The 15,085-nt window shown below is 45.3% G+C and overlaps 1 protein-coding gene and 1 pseudogene across 2 annotated transcripts in view; one reads left to right on the top strand and one right to left on the bottom strand.

Moving 5' to 3' along the window:
- The window catches only part of TPK1 (thiamin pyrophosphokinase 1), a 483,761-nt gene that overhangs the window by 340,258 nt on the left and 128,418 nt on the right, over positions 1 to 15,085 (bottom strand). The gene's annotated exons all lie outside the window — the stretch shown is intronic.
- On the top strand, positions 6,911 to 7,312 carry LOC144261019 (small ribosomal subunit protein eS17 pseudogene; annotated as a pseudogene).

The raw sequence follows: 15,085 nt of genomic DNA, 5'->3' as shown, positions 1-15,085 counted from the left end.
AGTCATTTTGTTCCATTAAGACAGTAGTAGAGAGTTCACTAAACCAGTCTGTGTATGAAAGAGGAATTGCAGATTTCCATTTTCTCAAAATAACTCTTTTGGCCACTAAAATAGTTACTGCAATCCATTTCTTAATGCTAACTGGTAATACCAACTCATCCAGCACTAATAAAACACACAAGCCTAAGCTTTAAGGTGGCCATTTCTTTAATTTGCCTGGTTTCAATGGCAGTCTTTTATAGCTCTTTTTCCAAGTGAGCCATTTGGGAGTTTATATCACATACATCTAAATTTTTGAGACTGAATCCGGACAGTCTGTGAGGAATTCTTTCAGTGCCACGGTATCCTGGCATAGGTTCTGTGGTGGTCTTGCGGTCTCCCTCTTCAGCTGCTTAAGTGATTCAGGCTTAGCTCTTTTGTTGCCTCTCATTTGTCCACTGGAATCCATATTCAACGGTTTGAAGTTTATCCAGGGGATTAATTTAAACTTTTATGACAGAAACGTATTGCCAGTTTGCTAGAAAAGTAATTATTAAAGATGAACTCATATGTGGGAAGTGAGGTGGTCTGTGACTAGGCAACCATCTTCTTCACGGGTACCATGTGACCCCCATCTTGTCCTTTTAGATTGTCAGCTATTAGAGGTAGGGACTGTCATTGTATGTTTGCACAGTGCCTAACATAATGGAGCCCTGATTTTGGTTGAGGCCTCTAGGCACTACTGTAATACAAATACTAAACATCATAAAATAACGATAACTTATCAGCAAGAAAGAAACTTGTTTCCCATCCACTTTTTGTCATATTAAATCCATGCAGCCACAAAAGAACACCAGTGCGACTCACTCAAAGAATCAGATCCCTGAGGGTGCTGCAGGTGCTGGCGGTTCAGCCGGGGGCACTTATTACAGAAGTGATGGCCCTTGTGAGTGGTGTCAAAAGCATTGTGCTGCTGGAGATGACATATCTGAGATGAGATGCAAACCAAGGTCCAAACCATTTGTGGTCATTGAAGGTATCTTGATCTTTTCCAAAGGATGAGGTATTGTCTTTAGGGGCCAAAATCTGCTCTCAGCTATGTCTGTGTAAATCCAACACTCCATTAGCTTCAACTAAGTTAGCCTGGATTTACACTGGTGTAACAGAGAGCTGAACGTGACCCATCATCTCCTGGCCCAACTCTAATTTAGGTAATAACATCCTGTCAACCTGAATATCCTGTACAGTATCAAAGGGATACCAAAGACTTCTTCCCTAGTTACTGTAAATTGTTGTAAAGTATGGTTATGGCTGAAATAACCTCTACCTGCTCAAGGACCAAAATTATTACAATTCTACATTCTAATCCTACTGGCCAGGAGCCAGCAAAAGTGTAATATTGCTCATATAGCTCTCAGAAAACAACAAAACATTTAAAGGGGCTGCTGCACATGTTTCAGTTGTTTTCATCCCTCCCTACCCCACCTTCAGACAGCTACCAACTGCTGTTCCATTTACATATGTATCTATGAAAGGAAAGAGTACAGCTGCCACCTTTGCACTCTGGCTTTCCACATAGCTCTTCGCTACTCAGCGCATAAAGGTTCAATGGGAATTTTGCCTGCGTAAGGACCCCCCTTCCTATGCAACAGCAAGCACGATGGGAACTCCAGGAGGCATTCCACATCATCCTTACATATTGGCTAGATGGCACAATTGAGTTCTTAGGTATCTCCTACCTCTATGCCCCGTGTCCCATGAACTAACACAATCATAAAAATGCAGGGCAGGAACGGATCTCAAGAAGTCATCTAGTCCAGTGTCCTGCACTGAGGCAGGTCCAGGTATACCTATACCACCCCAACAGGTGTTTGTCTAACCTGTTCTTAAACACTCCAATGGCAGGGATTTCACAACCTCTCATGGACCCCTATTCCAGTGCTTAACTACTCTGATAGTTGGAAAATTTTTCCTAATATCTAACCTAGCTCTCCCTTACTCCAGATTAAGACAATTATTTCTTCTCTACCTTCAGTGAATATGGAGAAAAATTGACCACTGCAGTATCTCACCAGATACATTCCATTTCCCCCAGTTTGACAGCGAACCACTGATAATTATTCTATGGTCTTTCAACTAGTTTTGCACACACCTTATAGTCATTTCATCTAGGCCACATTTCCCTAGTTTACTTAAGAGAATGTCATCTGTCAAAAGCCTAACTAAAATCAAGATATATATCAAGTCTACAGCTTCCCCTCTATCCACCTGGCCAGTAACCCTGTCAAAGAAACAAATTAGTTTGGCAGGCCATGGTTTGGCATGATTTGTTCTTGAAAAATCCATGCTGGCTATTCCTTATAGCCCTATCATCATCTAGGTGCTTACAAACTGATTGTTTAATAATTGGTTCCCGTATCTTTTCATGTATCAAAATTAGGCTGACCGGTCTATAGTTCCCTGGGTCCAGTTTGTTCCCCTTTTTAAATACAGGTACTATGTTTGCCCCTTCTCCAGTCCGCTGGTATCTCATCTGTCCTCCATGAGTTCTCAGAGATAATCACTAACAATTCTGAGATTGCTTCAGCTAGTTCCTTAAATACCTGATGGTAAATTTGATCAGACCTTGCTGACTTGAATACATCTAACTTATCTAAATATTCTTTAACCTGTCCTTTTCCTAATTTGTCCTCCATTCCTTCCCCCTTGTTAATATTGATTGTGTTAATTATCTGGTCAAAATTAACCATTTTAGTGAAGACTGAAGCAAAACAGGCATTAAATACCTCGGACTTTTTGATATCATCAGTTATTAGTTCTCTTTTACCACTAAGTAGAGGACTTAACACTTTTCTTCATCTTTCTCTTGCTCCTAGTGTATTTACAGAACCTTACTGTCTTCTGTGTCGCTTCCTAGGTACCTCATTTTGTGCCTTAGCCTTTCTGATTTTGTCCTTACATGCTTGTGCTATTTTTTTTGTACTCATCCTTAGCCATTTGTCCATATTTCCACTTTTTGTAGGTCTCCTTTTGTTTTTCAGCTCATTCAAGAGCTCCTGATGTGGCCATTTTGGCCTCTTACTGTTCTTCCTATCTTTCCTTTGCATCAAGACAGTTTGCTGTTAAGTCTTTAATACTGCCTCTTTGGGAAACTGTTAGCTCTCCTCAAATCCTTTTCAGGAGACTCCTTAGGTCTTCTTCCCATGAGACCTTAACTACCAGTTCTCTGAGTTTGTTAAATTCTGCTTTTTTGAAGTCCATTCTCCTTATTTTGCTGCTCTCATTCCACTCCTTCCCTTTCCTTAGAATCACGACATCTATAGTTTCATAATCACTTTCACCCCAACTGTCTTTTATCCTCAGATTTGCAACCAATTGCTCTCTATCAGTCAGAATCAAGTTTAAAATGGATGTCCTTCCGGTTACTTCCTTATGAAAGAAAAGTTGTCCCAATACATTCAAAGAACTTATTGGACATTTTCTGTTTTGTTGTATTATTTTCCTGACAGATGTCTGGGTAGTTAAAGTCCTCCATTACTACCAGGTCTTGTGTTTTGGGTATTTCTGTTATTTGTTTTAGAAATGTTTCATCATAAGTTGCGCGTGCCTCCAGCATTTGGGGAGGCTGGGCAGAGCCCAAACAGTGGCCCCACCCACTGCTCCGCCCCAGCCTGGCCACCTCTCCCCCAGACCCAAACCCATGCTCTTCTGCTCTGCCCCAGGCCCCCCTCGGCCCCCTCCCCATGGACCCCTTGCCCACTGCTCGCGCCTCTCCTCCACCCCCTCCCCCAAGCCTCCCTGCCCACTGCCCCCTCCTTCCTTAAGGATGTGTGACAGGGTGAGGGGGCGGAGAGGAGCAAGTGGCGGGGCCCTGCCTAACAGCTGACCGGTGGGGACGGTGCTGGGGGCCTCAAGTTGTAGTGGCAGCGGCATTCCAAAGGCAGCAGGTCAGCCTGTTCGGGGAGGCTTAGCCTCTTCTGGCCTATGATAGCTGCCGCCCAAGTGCTTCATCCACCTCATCCTCTTGATTTGGTGGTCTATAGTAGACCTCTGCCATGACATTGTACCCGTTTCTTCCCCTTTTATCTTCACTCAGAGATTTTCAGCCAGTCGCTAGCTTCTGGATGTCAGAACAAATGTATATGTCAGGGGTGGCCAACCTGTGGCTCCGGAGCCACATGTGGCTCTTCAGAAGTTGATATGTGGCTCCTTGTATAGGCACCAACTCTGGGGCTGGAGCTACAGGTGCCAACTTTCCAATGTGCCGGGGGGCGCTCACTGCTCAACCCCTGCCCCCACTCCGCTCAGTGCCCTTGCCCCTCCCACCCCCAGAGCCTTCTGCACGCCACAAAACAGCTGATCAGGAGGTGTGGGGAAGGAGGGGGAGGTGCTGATCAGTGGGGCTGCTAGTGGATGGGAGAGCTGATGGGGGGCTGCTGACATATTACTGTGGCTCTTTGGCAATGTACATTGATAAATTCTGGCTCCTTCTGAGGCTCAGGTTGACCACCCCTGGTATATATTCTTGATGTTCTATGCAACACCTACTTCCTTTTTTTCCCTGCTTGTCCTCCTGAACAAGCTATACCTCTCTCTACCAATATTCCAGTCATGAGATTTATCCCAAGTCTCTGTGATGCCAATTAAGTCATAATTTAGCTTACACACTAATACTTTCAGTTCTTTCTGTTTGTTCCCCATACGCCTTGGATTTGTGTATAGACATCTAAGATTTGAGCAGATTCTCTCACTGTTACTCCTGTTGTTACTCCCATAACCCTATTGTAATTGTCCATTTCCTCCATAAAATTTAGCCCTCTGTTAAGGTCACCTTGTTTTATACCTACCTGTTGACTATTGTCATCTGCTCCTTTTGGACCTGGTATAGAGCCTCTCTCACTGGGCAGACAAGTCAGTGTGCAAAGACGCTCTCCTCCTCTTGGTCAAATGGACCCCATCTCTTCCAGTGTGCAATAACGGGGCACAACTTTGTTAAAAAGAAATAATGATGTAGGAAATGAATGTTTTCAAGTGCTTCACTAAGGCTTTTAGACACTAAGGGATGTGCTTTATTGATTCATTTATGTATGACTGATGCACTGTGAGGTGACCGCATGCATTTAACTACTCCAGGCTTGTATGAATGGACAAAGAAACACACTGGAAACTCTTAATGTTATTCTGAAAATCCTCCAGTTCACCACCTCTTTTGTTTTGCTGCTAACTTACTTTGAATCCTCCACAGTATTTTCTCTCTACCTTTTTGTTCCCACTATCACTTTTCTCCCTTTCTCCTCTTTCTACCTATTCATCCCACCTCTTCCCTTTGATTCTTCCACAGCAGTAGCACTTTAGATCACTGTTTGCACAGAAGCACAGGCCTGGCTGGCTGTACTCCTCCTATGTGCTGTGCCAGCAACCAGGCTGCTTTCTGCTTTCTAGCTTACTTCCTTTTTTTTTTTTTTTTTAAACCTAAGGAGATAAGAAGATAAATCACATTCTCTAGTTTAAGTAAAAGTTCAAAGCAGCCTAGTTGCTTGCAAAGTGCTGAGGAGTGCAGTGGCGAGGCTAGGGGACAAACATGGCATTTCCTTTTGAAGTTCAGACGTCTGAGAAGAGCTGGCAGCCAAACCTCAAAGGAAATTGCTACGGCTCTCCTCCACTTGCCAGCCAGGCCTCAGTACATTTTGACTTTCACTTAGCAACTTAAATCTGCAACACTTAAGAAAAGGCTCACTTTACCCTTAGGTAAAGGCAAACCTTCAAATATGCCCAGCTAGCTCCAGAGTGCTTCTGAGAAGATGGATGGAAGCCGGGTGGGGGAAACAGATGCTAAAGGCTGCCTTTGCAACTAACGGTTATTGGTGTATTTTAAAGCAATGAAAAGATCACAAAAGGTTTTCTATTGTGGTTTTCCTCTCACCCATTTTATTTGTGTAATAGGTGTCTTGAAAGCAATTATGCAAATAAGAAGATCAAATCCTGCTTCTTTTGTGTTAACAGGTCCTTGGGGACTATGGTCCTCCAGGGCTCTAGAGCTGCAAAAGAGAAATCCTCAACATCAGCCAAGCACAGGAATGGAGCCAGGATTGTAGCCACCAGCATCAGTCAACTCCTCAGTATCAACCAGGCTTGGCCCAAGAAGAGTTGGTGTTAAGGGCTGATGTCATACTCACTTGCTCCACCGCGATTTAAACAACTACAATCTGCCCCACCCCACACCACACATGCAAACACATGCACATACACACAAAGGCCCAATCAGTCAATCAGAACTCAGCTTTGCCAACAAATGTCAAAAGCTATATTATGATGTGTGACAAAGTTCCTCCTCTACCTTAGTGGGTCTTGTGCTTATTGGCGGATATGCTTGCCTTGGAACTTCACAGCAGCCCTCACCTTGGCCATTTTCATGAACCCACAGTCCAGGACAATTCCTCCTGTGTCTGACCAGGAGTTGGGAGGTTTGGGGGGAACCCGGGCCCGCCCTCTACTCCGGATTCCAGCCCAGGGCCCTGTGGTATGCAGCTGTTTAGAGTGCCTCCTGGAACAGCTGTGCGACAGCTACAACTCCCTGGGCTACTTCCCCATGGCCTCCTCCCAGCACCTTCTTTATCCTCACCATAGGACCTTCCTCCTGGTGTCTGATGATGCTTGTACTCCTCAGTCCTCCAACAGTATGCTTTCTTACTCTCAGCTCCTCGTGCCTCTTGCTCCCAGCTCCTCACACGCACACCACAAGCTGAAGTGAGCTCCTTTTTAAAACCCAGGTGCCCTGATTAGCCTACCTTAATTGATTCTAGCAGCTTCTTGATTGGCTGCAGGTGTTCTAATCAGCTTGTCTTAATTGTCTCCAGAAGGTTCCTGATTGTTCTATAACCTTCCCTGTTACCTTACCTAGGGAAAAGGGATCTACTTAGCCTGGGGCTAATGTGTGCGAACAAAGACCGTGAAAAAGGCGGCCCGGGTCATCATTGAAAAATACTACACCCGGCTAGGGAATGATTTCCACACGAACAAACGGGTGTGTGAAGAGATTGCCATCATCCCTAGCAAGAAACTGCGCAACAAGATAGCTGGGTATGTCACCCATCTGATGAAGCGTATTCAAAGGGGGCCTGTCAGAGGTATCTCCATCAAACTGAAGGAAGAGGAGAGAGAGAGGAGGGATAACTATGTCCCTGAGGTCTCTGACCTTGACCAGGAGATCACTGAAGTTGACCCAGATACTAAGGAAATGCTGAAGCTGCTGAACTTTGGCAGTCTGTCCAACCTGTAGGTCACGCAGCCTACTGTGGGAATGAACTTCAAAACACCAAGAGGAGCTATCTGAATCCATTGCTGTTCTGTCACTTTTCCAATAAACATGGGAACCCCCCCCACAAAAAAAAATTACTCTCCTATAGCCATCTGGCCTGACCCTGTCACAGATGCTAGAGTTCTAGTAGCCAACATATTAAACTTCAGATTTGACAAGGAGGACACTGAATTTTTTAAAAGGGCACATTCATTTTGTAAAATATAATATGTGGAACTAAGGAAAGGGGATCAGGTTTCGGGAGAGACCTGGACTGGAGAGGGACTAAAAGCTCAGAAATGCAAAGTTGGGGCAGGTGGCTGGGAATGAAACAGCAGAACCTGACTGAGTAATGCTGGCCTCTGCTCACATTTTATAAAGCTGTTTTTTACAACTTTGCTTGCTTGCTTCCTACATCACTTACTGATAATCAAACACTAAGAAGAATATTTTCATAAACAGTGCTCTGGCCAAAGTTCAGTGTTGATCATTAATCACGTGGTCAGTGCTGCACAGAACACAGCAGAGGTAAGAGCCTACATTTTCAGAACTGACTAGTAATAGTAGAGGCCAAATCTGACACGCCAGACGGGCCTTCTTTTCAGCAAGCACTGAGCACCAACTCTTCTGCCCCAAGGAACATATGGCTGAACTACCAATAGACAGGTTTCAGAGTAACAGCCGTGTTAGTCTGTCTTTGCAAAAAGAAAAGGAGTACTTGTGGCACCTTAGAGACTAACCAATTTATTTGAGCATGAGCTTTCGTGAGCTACAGCTCACTTCATCGGATGCATACTGTGGAAACTGCAGTAGACATTTGGATTTGTGCTGGAAATGGCCCAACTTAATGATCACTTTAGATAAGCTATTACCAGCAGGAGAGTGAGTTTGTGTGTGTATGGGGGTGGGGGGGTGAGAAAACCTGGATTTGTGCTGGAAATGGCCCACCTTGATTATCATGCACATTGTAGGGAGAGTGGTCACTTTGGATAAGCTATTACCAGCAGGAGAGTGAGTTTGTGTGTGGGGTTTTTGGAGGGGGGTGAGGGAGTGAGAGAACCTGGATTTGTGCTGGAAATGACCCACCTTGATTATCATACACATTGTGAAGAGAGTGGTCACTTTGAATGGGCTATTACCAGCAGGAGAGTGAGTTTGTGTGTGTGTGGGGGGGGGGCGGAGAGTGAGAAAACCTGGATTTGTGCTGGAAATGGCCCAACTTGATGATCACTTTAGATAAGCTATTACCAGCAGGACAGTGGGGTGGGAGGAGGTATTGTTTCATGGTCTCTGTGTGTATATAATGTCTACTGCAGTTTCCACGGTATGCATCCGATGAAGTGAGCTGTAGCTCATGAAAGCTCATGCTCAAATAAATTGGTTAGTCTCTAAGGTGCCACAAGTACTCCTTTTCTTTTTACCAATAGACAGTAATTCAGACATGCAAAATGCCATAAGACCAGAAGGTGAAGCCAATCCATAACAGTGCAGCAGGTTTTTTGCTTCCTTTTTGTGAATAAAATGACGATGGATTAACAGAGATAGGCTTCATGGATGATGTGTTTTGAGGAAGGATCAAAAGGAAGAGGGAGTGAAGATTTGGCACCCCAAGATGGAGAAGTAATTCGAGGGACTAGGGGTAGATAATTTTAAGCTGTTCTTCAAAACTGAAGCACATGATACTACACAACCAAACTTCTGTCCTGGCCCAGTATGAATAGAGTGATTCATATAGTAATGGCTACTAAGTAACAAACCTGGAAAATATTTCTGAGATTTACAGTCAAACCCTCCCATAGCCCCTTTCTGCTTTGCTTTACTCATCTCCACCCCAAGAATTCCAAACCCAGAAGAGAAACAGGGATATAGTTGACATTCCAGCTGCAAAGCAGGTGTAGTGGTTTAACGGTGTTCACTAATGGAAAAAAAGCAACCTGAAAACTTCCAACATGCCATGCACATTGTTACATCCAAAACCAGCAGCAGCATTTGAAGGGTCTCCTTACCTATTGTGACAAGTCAGCAGTTTATACCGTGAACACATTTTTCTTTCAGTCAAACAAACTACATGACACCTAAAAAAGACTTATGCTGGATCAAATGATGTAAGACAACTAAGAGAGAGCCAGATAAACAAGGAAAACATTGACTAACAGTTCAGCTGCTACTGTTCACTAATGATTACAATGATTAATACTACATTTTAATTTATATATAACCATAAACTAATAATGAGTTAATGTAACTAATATATTTTAATGTAGATGGCACCTCATGGCACGAAGTCTATGGGTGCCTAACAACCACAGCTAATGTTGTTCCTGCCGCCCATTCTCTTCAACCCAGCATAACATGACATCACCCTAAGAGGAGGAAGACAGAATCCAGGTTCTTCCTTTCTGCAGCCAGCCTGCTGCTCCTGCCATTTAAAGTATGTTCTCCAACGTGCAACTCTGCTAGGATCACCACGGACAGAGAGCCTTTAATACCCAATCTTTCCCTTGCTCTAGATGGTCTCCTGCTCTACCTGTGGCCCTGATCTCATCACTCAGCCTGGACCTGGACTGGAGATTTTTTTTGTTAAGACAAGGTTCTAGAGAATGTGAATTCTGTCTCTCTCTTAGTGCTGCAAGGAATGAAGCTGACACCTCAAGAACACGTTTATTTGTGCCTTAGGGCTGCCTTAGAGACAGATGCCAGCTTGAGCATCAGTTTCCCTTGTAGTGCTGTCTACTGGGTTTTTTCTACTTGTTTCCTTGACAGATTTATACATCTGTTCTGATAGCTTCTCAAAAACATCCAAAGAAGAAAGCAATATCCCTAATGCATTTTTGGCCCCTTCAGTAACAGTCTGTATGGGATAGAAAAATATTAGGAGAAGTATCCACATCAGCAGTCATCCCACATAGACAAGCGTCTACAAGGACCCCTGCCTCATTCAGAGCTAGATTTTCCAAAGGGCTACAATTTGCAAATGGCCTGGCCTCTCTACTAGATAGGGCTAATTGTTCAGGCAAAAACTGCACTACAAAATAAATTACAGGCCAAAATCCGAGGACTGGTGCCTCTGGCTACCTGATTTGTGCCCACAGTTAGGCAAATAGAAGTGAAGTTACTCCAAGATACCTTGAGTCCTAGAGACAAGTTTGTCTGCGCATTGCTTATGAAATAGGGAGTTAGAGCCTCTTATGTCGTCCACCCCTTCATACTCTATGCATGAGGTCTCTTTTACCTTCATCCTCAACTCTCCCTGAGCACAGCAGCTCCTCCTTCCTGCACGACTCAGAAATTCCATACCATAGTAGATAAACTCCTATGTTGTTCCTGAGCTCTGCAAGAGTGGTTGATACTCATAGTTGCTTTCCTGAACACTGTCTGTGGCTCCTTTAGCATCTATGCTTTCTGAGCACTTTAGCATCCACAGAGTCCCATCTCTCACACACTGAACACCTACGTTAACCACGCTTCCATGTGCAACTCACTTTTCATTTAGAACACTGGTAAAACTAACAATTTATAGCACGTGAACTGCGTATGTACAAAGTGCTCTTTATAAACAAAACCAGGTTTTTTGTGGAACACTCAAAGACCTTTTTCCTCACCACTGAATTTAAACTTCTTATCCTCAACCATTTAAATGCCAGAGCTTTTTAGTGGGGAGAGGGATAGAGGAATCAATGCTATATTATCATGAGAAAAATGTATTTTTTCACTCTCCTTGTATTCCAACAGAGCTGAACCTTTTTGTTCAGTTATTTTTTAATTTTAAAATCATCATTATACAATTACCAAACCTTGAAAATTTCATCTCAAAAGATGAAAGTTTTAGCAAGTTATAAGCCATCAACAAGAGGCTGCAATGGAAACTTTCACACAAACTTGACTACAGATGTCTTTAGTGCTTCGGCCATAATAAAGAGAAAAGAGCTGTGTTAGGCCTGGATATAAGTACTTGGTCTTAGTTTTGCTGTGCTTTTTTTCTTTTTATGCTGTACAACTGTGTGCATGTTTATATAATTAAAATTTAGTATTTGGCCCAAATTAGGAGGATTAAGCATATTTGATTATCCCTTATATTACCGTATTTATTACTATTTTATTGCATGGTTGGAATGATTTATTTAGCCATATACTGCTTTGCTGAGACTCACCAGGGCCAGCCATAGAAGAGCAATGCTTTTTTTTTTTTTAGTTAATTAATAGACAACATGCTGCATAGTTTTATTGTGGAAGGCAACAAAGACAGTGAAGTTGGAGCTTCTCCCACTGTACCTGCAAGGTGTAGGGGGTCACAATTCCTTGGCACACATTACCAAAGGGATCTGCATGATCCCCCTTAGCCATGTTGGAAGCATCAACCCTTTAATTTTCCCCATTCACTCTAAGTTGTATTTGCCGCAGGTCTGCAGAACTGGCTGAGTTAATGCTACATCTGGGAGCTAGTTATTTTATCCCACATCCATTAAACTTGCTTCCTACACAGATTAGCCTTACTGAGTCACTAGATAGGTTTCTATTAAGTTTACAGACTCACTTGTTCATCATTACCTCTTTTTAACTAGCTTGATTCAGCCTTTAAAAAAAAAAAAGCCCATTAAGATGTTTCTAGGAAGAGTATTACGCTCTCCAAAGGAGAGCAACAAAAATGATAAAAGGTTTAGAAAACCTGACCTATGAAGAAAGGTTAAAAAAAACTAGGCACCTTTTAGTCCTGAGAAAAGAAGACTTCAAGGGGAATCTGATAATGGTCTTCAAATATGTTAAGAGCTATTGTCAGGAGGACAGTGATCAATTGTTCACCATGAAGGTACAACAAGAAGTAATGGGCTTAATCTGCAGCAACGGAGATTCAGGTGAGATATTAGGAAAAATTCTGTAACTATAAAAAACAGTTCCCTACCTTTTGTATCCATTGTCCTTCGAGATGTGTTGTTCATGTCCATTCCATTCTAGGTGTGTGTGCACCCACGTGCACGGTTGTTGGAGATTTTTGCCTTAGCAGTATCTGTAGGGCCGGCTTTGGTGCCCTCTTGAGTGCCGCGCTCATGCGTCGGCGTATCAGGCACCGCCAGCCCTATGCCCTTTCAGGTCCTTCTTGCCGGCTGCTCTGACAAAGGAGCAGGAGGGCAGGTAATGGAATGGACATGAGCAACACATCTCGAAGAACAGTTACGAAAGGTAGGTAACCATTTTTCTTCTTTGAGTGCTTGCTCATGTCGATTCTGTGACGGGTTGGACTCCTGCTGTCTGTGGTGGCACCTGATGTCCTGGTGTCCCACTGACCCTGCCCATTACACCAGCCTTGGCTTCCTAACCCTGTCCTTATTGTGCCAGGCCCTCAAGCCTTCTCTGGCACACACACAGGTAAGGACACACCCAGCTGCAGACACAGACTGAAATCAGCTCTGTATGGGAGGATTCCACTTGGGGATTTACCCAGCACTCACATGCACACCTCCTTTGGGGTGTAAACCCATAATAATGTTGTCTTGTGCTGTATAGAGAGATCTGTACCGCCCAAGCTCATAAAAATCGCCTTCTCTCTCAATGTGGGAGGGAGATATGCACAGCTTTCCCCCCACCCCCACCCCCACCCCGATCTAAAATGCACAAACTGGGTTTTGGAATAAACAAAAACAAGTAATACATCACGGCGGTATTGTCCATCAGGATCTGCACCATATTGCCCTTCAGGTGGGGCAAGAAAGCCTGGCAGGCCAGGGAAACTGTTCTGAGCTCTCTGACATTGATGTGGAGGGCTAGATCTTTCCATAACCAGCAGCCCTGGGTGCTTAGCTTACCCAGGTGGGCTCCCCAGCCAAGGTCTGAAGCACTGGAGACCAGGGTCAGCAACAGAGACGGGATCACGAAGGGGACTCTCTCCAACACCAACCCGGAATCCAACCACTAATCAAGGGACGACCTGATGTGGTCCGGACCCTCACCTCCCAGTCTAGGTCATGCCTGTTGGGGATTTAGACCAATGCCAGCCACACTTGCAGAAGCCAGAGATAGAGCCACGCACGGCTGATCATATATGTACACATGGCCATTTGGCCCAACAACCGAAGGAAGGTGTGAGCCATGGTAAGTGGGTGGTTCTTTATCTGGGAGATCAGGTCCAACATGGCCTGAAAACGCACTTCCGGAAGAAAGGCTCTGGCTCGCATGGAGTTGAGACTCGCCCCAGTGAATTCTATTCACTGGACAGGCGTTAAGGTGGATTTTTTCTTATTTATTAACAGGCCCAAGTCGCGACAGGTGGAACACACCAGATCGAGACTCCTCTGCACTTGCTCCTGAGATCTGCCCTTGATAAGTCAGTTGTCGAGTTATGGGAAGACCTGGATGTCTCAGGTAAGCAGCCACTGGCGCCATACATTTTGTGAATACCCTCGAGGCCGATGAGAGGCCAAAGGGCAGTGCTGTGAATTGAAAATGACGTCCACCCACTATGAAACGGAGGAAACGTCTGTGACCTTGGAATATGGAAGTAAGCATCCTTCAAGTCAAGGATGGTATACCAGTCTCCCAGATCCAGGGAGGGGATGTTGGAGACCAGGTAGACCATGTGAAACTTCAACTTTCTGAGAGACTTGTTGAGGCACCGCAGATCCAGAATGGATCTGAGGCCCCCTTTTGCTTTCGGGATTAGGAAGTAGTGTGAATAGAACCTTTTTCCATTCATGTCCCGAGGGATCTTCTCCACCCCGCCAAGGTGAAGGAGGTTCTCAACCTCTTGGATGAGGATTTGCTCATGAGAAGGACCCTGAAGAGGGATGGGAGGGTGAGGCGGCCGAAAATTGCAGGGTATAGCCCTGAGATACTATGTCCAACACCCAGCGGTCCAAGGTGACCTGTGACCAGGCCGAACAGTAGGAATGAAGATGGTCGAGGAAAGAACAAGGTGGATCCAGGGAATTGACTTGGGTGTCACTCGTGAGTACACCTTCAAAATGAGTGCTTCTGGCCCCCAGGATGCTTTGCCGGGCCGGGCTGTGTGGGCGAGCAGGAGGAGGAAAGGCAGCAACAACTAAAACTCGTGTCTCTATCCCTTCTCCTTGCAGACCCCTGATGAGGCTGCCAAGGCCTTGGCGGCGGGACAGCCAAAACTGCTTCCATGCAGATTGCGGCATATGCATGCCCAGCGAGCAAAGGGTAGCCCAAGTGTCCTTTAACCCACAGGGCAGACGACCGACTGCTGCAAGAGGACGACCGGTGAGAGGGCGAATGGTGCTGGTATAACGAAGACCAGCACCTCCCACTAGGCAATCCGCGTCGAGATGGCGTGGACCAGGTGCTGGTGACCAAGGGCGAGCCTCAGAGGATCTGGGCTGCAACACCAGAGATCTGCGGCGTGGAGATGAAGAACTCTGCCTCGTCTCAGGGGATCGGCAGTGCTCCACTGCCCCCTGAGGGGTCTTAGTGGCTGACTTAGTGGCTGACCTCATAGGGAGCCTTTGCTGCTTCCTGCGGCACATGTAGTGCTGGCTGCACGGGCAGAGGCCTCTGCTCTCTCAGCGCCAGGGGAGCTTGGGAAGGTGTTGATATCTCCAGAAGTTTGTGTCCCCTACCGCTCCCGGGAGTCGGTGGTGGATCCTTTAAGGGGATAAGGGCCCCGATCGGGGAGGCATGTCTACGTGGCTCCGGAGTGGCAGGGCAGCCCAAACAGGGTCCTTTGCCCCATGGCCTCTCTTGGCCAGTACTGGGGAGCCATACTTCTTTGGTTTTGCACTGAGGCCGAGGTATTAGGTGAGTCTTGACGGGTCGGGTCGGAAGCTGGATGAAGGGCAGCCTCCTTGAGGGGAG

This window comes from Eretmochelys imbricata, chromosome 2 (assembly GCF_965152235.1).
Source record: "Eretmochelys imbricata isolate rEreImb1 chromosome 2, rEreImb1.hap1, whole genome shotgun sequence".
NCBI classification, from domain to species: Eukaryota; Metazoa; Chordata; order Testudines; family Cheloniidae; genus Eretmochelys; species Eretmochelys imbricata.
The sequence above is the reverse complement of the archived record's forward strand: the minus strand, read 5'-3'. Positions and strand labels throughout refer to the sequence as shown.